General features: G+C 42.7%; 1 pseudogene; it reads right to left on the minus strand.

The window, feature by feature from the left end:
* Positions 1 to 509, minus strand: part of LOC138056410 (uncharacterized) — a 1,403-nt pseudogene extending 894 nt beyond the window's left edge.
* Positions 510 to 7,645: the final 7,136 nt, after the last annotated feature.

Raw genomic sequence — 7,645 nt, forward strand, 5'->3', positions numbered from 1 at the left:
ACATGTCTCAATCTCCCAAAACCTTTGTAGAACAGAGGTTAGCTCCTTCTCCTGCTGATGTACAAAGTAGGCCATGTTAAGATGGGTCGAAGGTGTACCACCAGCAATCACAACTGCCGCCCCGATGCATGTCCAGCCCAATGGTTTCAGTTGGGCCACAGGTTCACCAGGTTTCCCACAAACGCCTTAATTGAATAAAACAGTTCCGCATAGTCTATCCCAATCAGCATGTCAACGACAGTCTGAAACTCATCTTTTTGAATGATCCACTCTCGAAGTGTCTCAACACACTCTGATTTCTTATTTTCAGACACCCATCTGTTGTAATTAGCAAGCCACAACATGGTCATTTTCTTCGGTATCTTAATGTACCAAGACCCGTGGCCAAGTTCCTCGTGTCTTCCAGTTTCTTTGAGATTAACGACGATCACATCTAGCAGGTCTGCTAATCTATCCAGATCTTTAGCATTACCAGTACGAAAAGGTTGGAACTGTTCAAATTCCTCCATATACAAATTAACCTGACGCTATCCACCATATTTTCTCTGTAACCTGCTCTTAGCTGTTTCATAGGTTTCCGGTGAATGACCAAGGCTCTCGACCGCCTTCAATGCTTGCCCAAACAGGTACTTTTTTAACTGCAACAACGTATACTCTGCAGTGGCTGGGGCCTTGTCAACACAAGCCATAAATGCGGCTTTCCAGCTCCCAATAGTTCCTGGAAAATTCTGATGCTTGACTCGACAGTTCATCTTTGACAGCATGCAAATACTCTTGAAAACATTCTTGAGCATTAGCAAATTATTCTTCAATATCCTCTATTTCACGACTTGTTTTCTCCAAAGCACTACGATCCCTTGCTTTCGAATACAATTCTGCCAACGATGACAGATCCTAAATAACACGTTCTTGTGCCTCATCCAACAGTTTTCGGGAATCTCGAATCTCACGATAATTCGCTGCGATCGCATCTTCTAATAAATCCAACAACTGATTTATCACGACGATTTCGACTTAGCTTTTGCAATTTTCCGTTCCTGGATCTTGTCTGCAATTTCTTGACGGCCATCATCGGCTCCGGCACTGTCTTCAATTTCTGCTCTGTCACACGACCTTTCTTTTTCTTCCTCGGATTTCTTGGCATGGTTTTCCTTTCAAGAACCTCGCTCTGCTACCAGTATGGTTTCAAGTAACTGTTTAATCCTTTTCTAAACAAAATACAATACTCCAAAAAAAACAGGTCATGTGACCCAAAACAAATAAACAACTTCATATACAGCACTCAAAGTATCCTTCACATCACAATCATGTTGACGGTGCCATCTAGTCATGATGACTTCTGTTGCACAGGTCTTGTGGGTGGAATAGGATGTTGCCTGTTTCAGAATTTGATGCATATAAGTCCTTGTCATCGCTTCAGACATCGAAAGCAGTCGGCCCTGATAACATACCTAACCAGCTCCTGAAAGAGTTTCCCCTAGAGTTAGCCCCCCTTGTTTGTGACGTTTACAACCAGTCTCTAAGGGAGAGGTACATATCGGCTTTTATCTTCTATTGTTACACCTATCCATAAAGGGTCTCCCCCCGGGCCTATTGAACAAGACCGAAGGCCTATATCTCTTACTTGTACCTTTAGATCTAGAGGGGTTTGATTTGATTGATCACTCAATATTGATGCAGGAACTCGCTCATCTTGAAGTTCATCCAGTTCTTTTATCTTGTCAAAGCCTTCGTGAAGGCGGGAGTAGATTTGCTATAAAAGGCAACCAGGCAAGCCACCCAGAAAGTCGCATCGAATGAGTTTGTGAGCGTCAACTGCCGACAAATGTCATTGAGGACAGTTGGTGTTATAGGAAGTTTTGGGCGAGTGGCGGCTTTGTTGTTTGATCTCTTAATGCCACGAATAAGTAATGAATAGTGGATGTTGCTGCCGCATTTTTGAATAAATATTTTGTTCGCCTTTGTTTTTAAAATTACTTTCTTTCACGCTTATATGTCGTTTTCGTAATCATTATTCTGTTAGTCTTCCCTGCATAATTTTGCCTTTGTTTAGTTCATTAGTATAAATTCGCAGCTTTGCTTAAAAATTCATTCTCATTTTGTACTTCGGAGAGTCAACATTGTTTCATTATAAGTTTTATCGTCTTGGTTTAGTTTGTTCCGTTTTAAAAGTCATACAACGTTTCAACGAATATTGGGGCCAAAGCCAAAGCTCCAACGCGCTTGCTACATCAACACAGTAACTTTCATACGATGCTCGCTTTAAAAAAAAAAAACAAAGAAAAAAAAAGAGAAAGAAAAATTTTTCTCCTTTCTTATTTGTTGTTTTATTACTTCTTCTGAATGAAAATTTAACAAATAATATACCCAAAGCAATCTCCCTTGAACATGGTTTTAAGAATAAACGGGAAAAGACTAATTTTTTTCAACAAAGTTTCCGAAATCCATTTCTTTAAAATTACACAGACAATAACATGACAACGACAGCAAATTAAATTCAAGTCATAACAATAGGTAATGGTTTGAACTGGTAAACTCATAGTTTTTACACTCAACATTCCCCTACACAATCACTGTGCTTTAGTTAATAAACTGCAAGCATCAAATTAAAGTTACTGTGTCGATGTAGCAAGCGCGTTGGAGCTTTGCCTTTGGGCCCAATATTCCTTGAAACGTTAATTCTGGATGAATATGGACGCCGGGAGTTGCAACGGACAAACTGACGTCGACGAGCATCTAGCGAAGGAGACTGTCACTGACACAGTTTGCGTATCTAGGCCAACGCGACGCTTAGAAGGATCGGGATATGTCGCACGACTTCGATGGATGGATTGTTATACGCTGCAGGGGAAAGTTAAAAGGCATATGGAGCGTAGATAGATAGATAGATAGATAGATAGATTTTATTGAAAACAAAAAAGGGCACCCAAGGGCTGAATTGCGTACTGTTAAAAAGTAAATAATAAAATTACCTAAGTATATAATAAAGCTATATAATAAAGAACTATTACGTTCGAAAAGCTATTTACAAGATCTAAAATTAATTTATACCGTATTTATATTAAAACTTGACTTAATAATAAAACTATTTCTTGCGCGTTTCGTGTTTATTTTAGGAATGTCAAATTTGCGTGTTCGTCGAAGCGAATATTTGCAGGCCTGATGTGAAGGCGGCAATAATGCCCGTAGCCTATGATCTGAATCAATTAGGATCTCGTTGAAAAGCGTGGCACAAATATTACTGTGGTGGACGCTAAGCGGCGCTATCTCCATGTGAGTAAGAGCTTCATCGTAACTGAGGCTAGGGCACATGATTTTTAAAGCCCTCTTCTGGACTCGCTCTAGCTCATTAACTAAATACTTTGGGAGTGAGTAATAATACACAGGGATCGCGTAATCTAAAACTGATCTTACACAAGTGATGTAAAATAACCCTAAGTCATTGCAGGGAACCTTGGCCCTTTTTAGCTGAACTAAAAAGTATAGCCTTTTGGCTGCCTTTTTGATAACATCATTTACATGGGTGTTCCATGATAGATCACTTGTGATTGTTATTCCTAATAACTTTGCACTATCAACGAGCTCTAGCTCTTTGCCATGTACCCTAATTGGCTCAAATGTTGCCTTATTTCTAGCAAAAGAGATTCGGAGTTCTTTGCATTTCTCATTATTGAGTTGGACTCTGTTAGCCAGGGACCACTCGGCTACCTTATCAGCAATAATTTGGGCACTACTAACCTCGCCCTTTCCGACAACTTCAGATGTAGTAGTGTCGTCTACATATTTCCAGACACACGCGCCATTAATTACCAGGTCGTTTATCATAACTACAAACAACCAGGGCCCTAGTTTCGTCCCCTGAGGGACTCCTGAGGGGACTGAGCCCCACTCAGAGAGGCATCCCTCGGCCAGTTTGATTCTCTGGAACCGGTTACTTAGAAAATCAATAATCCAATTGATTACACTAAATGGAAGATCTAGCTTACTTAATTTATAGATTAGAATGGTATGATCTATCAGATCGAAAGCCTTTCTATAATCGAAAAGGATAGCTCTTACAGTAGATCCGTTGCCATCAGTTCCTGTGATCCACACATGGATCATGCTGAGCAAGGCGATAGTGGTGGAGGACTTTGGGACAGCTCCGTACTGGCTAGAATCCAGTACCTTCATCACAGCTGGCTTTAGATGATCAGTTACAACAAAGTCCTCAGCAACCTTGGACAGACATGGTGTTAGAGAGATGGGTCTCAGGTCCTTCTTCAGATTCTGCACAGGCGTTTTCTTCGGAAGAGGGGTGACATCAGCATATTTCCAGGAGCTGGGCAGACGCTGTTCGCTGAAGGAGGCGTTCACGATGGTTTTTACTGGGAAGGCGACCAAGCTTGCAAACTCTCTCAGAAGCCAGTTTGGAAGACCATCGGGTCCAGTAGCCTTTGCGGGATTGAGCCTTGACAACAATTTGTAGGTTCTCTCTTCAGTTACCTCCAGGAATTTCGGGCAATCCTCCAGCGGCAAAGGGGGCAGCGGACTGGATCTGTATTCTTCTAGCGGCTCGAGGAAAGCCTTGTTAATGGTGTTAGCAATTTCCTCCGCAGTTTGATCTTGGATCTCTTCGACATCAAGTTTGCTTAACAGGTCGCAACTGCGAGATTGCATTCCACTTAATCGCTTAACCTCTTTCCACCAGGCTTTGGGATGTTCACCTTTCATTTGCTGCACTCTAGACTCGTAATAATTAGCCCTACATTCTTTTCTCTCACGGTTGACAGCGTTTCTATAGCGCTTAAACTGGACGGACGTAGCTCCGCTATTAAAAAAAGCCTCCTGCCTTTTCTGAATCAGCGACTTTAGTTTCTGGGACATCCAAGGAACGTCAGATGGAATTGCGCGGATCTTTCTCAAAGGCATAAGTAGATCGAGTCCAGTACTAATCACTTGTTGAAAAGTGTTCAACAACTCTTCGCAACTTTCAAGGGAATTAAATAATAGAGGCCAGTCCAGGGCACACAAATATCGTCCCATTGCTGCTTTACAGCTAGCTCTGGAGTCACGCTTATAGATGACTTTCCTGGTGTTCAAGTTCTCGGTTCTTACTTTGGGCGAGGCCATGATTATATTGTGGTCGGACAACCCAAAAGGTGGAAAAATTTCGGGAGAAACATAATGATCGTTCAAATTAGTCAACACAAAATCGAGAATTACATCCTTGCGAGTCGGGGATTTGACAATTTGCTTTAATCGGAAATGTTTTTTGATTCTTGTAACATCCAGCCGATTGAAATCGCCAGCAACTATAAAGCCGCAGTTCGGGAACTTGGACTCCGCCAGAGCAAATGATTGAAATAGATGATCTCGAATAGAATTATCGTCTGCACCGGGTGGGTGATAAACGACACCAACAATTAAGCAGGAAAAACCCCTCGGCAATCGAGTAGGTCTCAGATGGAGCCAAACGATTTCATGATCTTGGCAACACGTAAGTTCTTGGAGGACCTTGTACTTAAAATCACAATCCTTGATGTAAACACACACACCACCGTGATTGTTGACAACTCTGTCCCTACGTATGATAGTAAAGCCAGGGATGTTGACAACGCTTTCTGGAATCGATTCTTTGAGCCAGGTTTCCGTAATAAAGGCCAAGCAGATCTTGTTGCGATGAAGAAACTCCTGAACTTCGTCCATCTTTGGTACAAGAGACATGACATTTGCAAGCATCAGCTTTGGAACGTACATAGTCCTTTGTCTTGGTATTTTAGAGGTGACAAACTGAATATTTGATAAGTCAGGTTCTTGAGATGGAGGAATATGTAAATCGCAAACGTTCTTCTCAAACTCAGTAGGTTGACAATAATTCGATTCGACTGAGTTTAGCTCTTCCTCGACCAGTGGAAGAGATGAAAGCAAGTTGCTTTTCTTGCGGCCAGCACGGCAACCACGGCGCGTAGGCTTGAATCTTGCAATACCCAGATCACATAATTTACGCCAGAGGCCACGGAAGAGTGGTTTTCCATCTTGTAGTGGTAAAATGGCTCTAATCGCTCGTCTTGAATAACTAAATGCCATTCTGAGATCTTGTATATAGCTTTAAGACTTTAGTAACTATCGAAGATATAAAATTATAATAAAATTTGAAAGGTAAAAAGGTTAAAAAGATCAAAAATTGCGGAGCGAGATGCGAGTGCAGCCGCAAGGCGCTCAAGCATACTCATACATACATTGCGTATCACCGAAATGACCAAAAACACGGACACGGTTAACACTGTTAAAAGCGAGTTGTCCACATTTCGTGGGGCCAGCGAGGAGGTGAAAAAGGCGGTCACGACCCTTATGAATGACCTTGAAACTGAAGAAGACCTTCACGTAGCTAGCGACTGGTACGCTCTACAAAGTGGTCATATGATTGATTGTATCGAGACAACAGAACAGTGGATGCCCTCCGCGAAGGAAAAGATTTTAAACAGAATAGATGACCGATCAGAATGTTTGAGGCGTTCTGGATCGTCCCACTGCTCAAAGGCATCGTCCACATCTGTTGCAGCCGGTCGGGCGAAAGAAAGAGTGAAAGCGGCCGAACTGATGGGGAAGTTCGCGATGTTAGAGTGTAGGCAAGAACTGGAGAAAAGAACAGAGCATTTACTCTTAGAAGAACAACTAGCGGTAGCTCACGCGAGGGAAAGGGCGTTTGCTGAATTTGAAGATGATGCCTTGGAAGAAAAGCCGCATGTTTTACCCGTACATCCACCGCTAACGGGCTGTCATAGTTCACAGTTTGAGCCTTTTCCACGCCCACATCCACCACCTGTTCCTCAGGCATATTACCCTCCTGGACAAGTAGAGCCAACTGCAGCGCCTTATTCACAGTTTAACCCATGTGTTCCTGAATTTAACATGAAACAGAGCGAAAGGCAGAACGCTTCTGAAGGTGTTCAAGAAGTTCTCAGCCAGCAAAACAGACTAACCGAGCTCTTGGTGGAACAGCAACAGCAAACCCTTTTGCCAGCACTAACTATCACCAAATTCACCAGTAATCCCTTAGACTTCTTCACGTTGCACAGAGCGTTTGGGTCACAAATAATGAGTAAACTGAAGTCGAACGACTTACGTTTGCACTACTTAGAGCAGTACCTGGAAGGGGACCCAAAAGAGTCGATTAAAGGTTGCCTCCATCTCGACAGTCAGAACGGGTACACATAGGCTATGAAGCTTTTGGTTGAAAAGTATGGAGACCCGTACAAGATTGTGAACGCTTACATAAGGAAGGTTAATGACTGGCCTAACATTAGACAAGGGGACGATCAGGCTCTAGAGCGGTTTGCTACGTTTCTCACTCAGTGTCGGAGCGCAATGTCAGAGCTTATGTTTCTGTCAATTTTAGACCATCCACGCAACATTCAGACTATGGTGAGAAAACTTCCGTTGTCCCTCCAAGACAGATGGCACAGAGAATCGAGTAGACATTGAGTCACCGGAAGCATCACCCCCACGTTTACTAGCTAACATTTGTCAAGACTGAGGCGGGTATTGCCACAGATCCAGTATTTTCACGAGAAGCGCTCAGTCATTTGGATGTGTCAGAATGCCCCGATCACTTCAACAAGGGTAGGAATGCAAACAAGCCGAGAACATACGGAGACCGTTC

The sequence above is a fragment of the Montipora capricornis genome, chromosome 1 (assembly GCF_036669925.1).
Source record: "Montipora capricornis isolate CH-2021 chromosome 1, ASM3666992v2, whole genome shotgun sequence".
In the NCBI taxonomy this organism is placed as follows: domain Eukaryota; kingdom Metazoa; phylum Cnidaria; class Anthozoa; order Scleractinia; family Acroporidae; genus Montipora; species Montipora capricornis.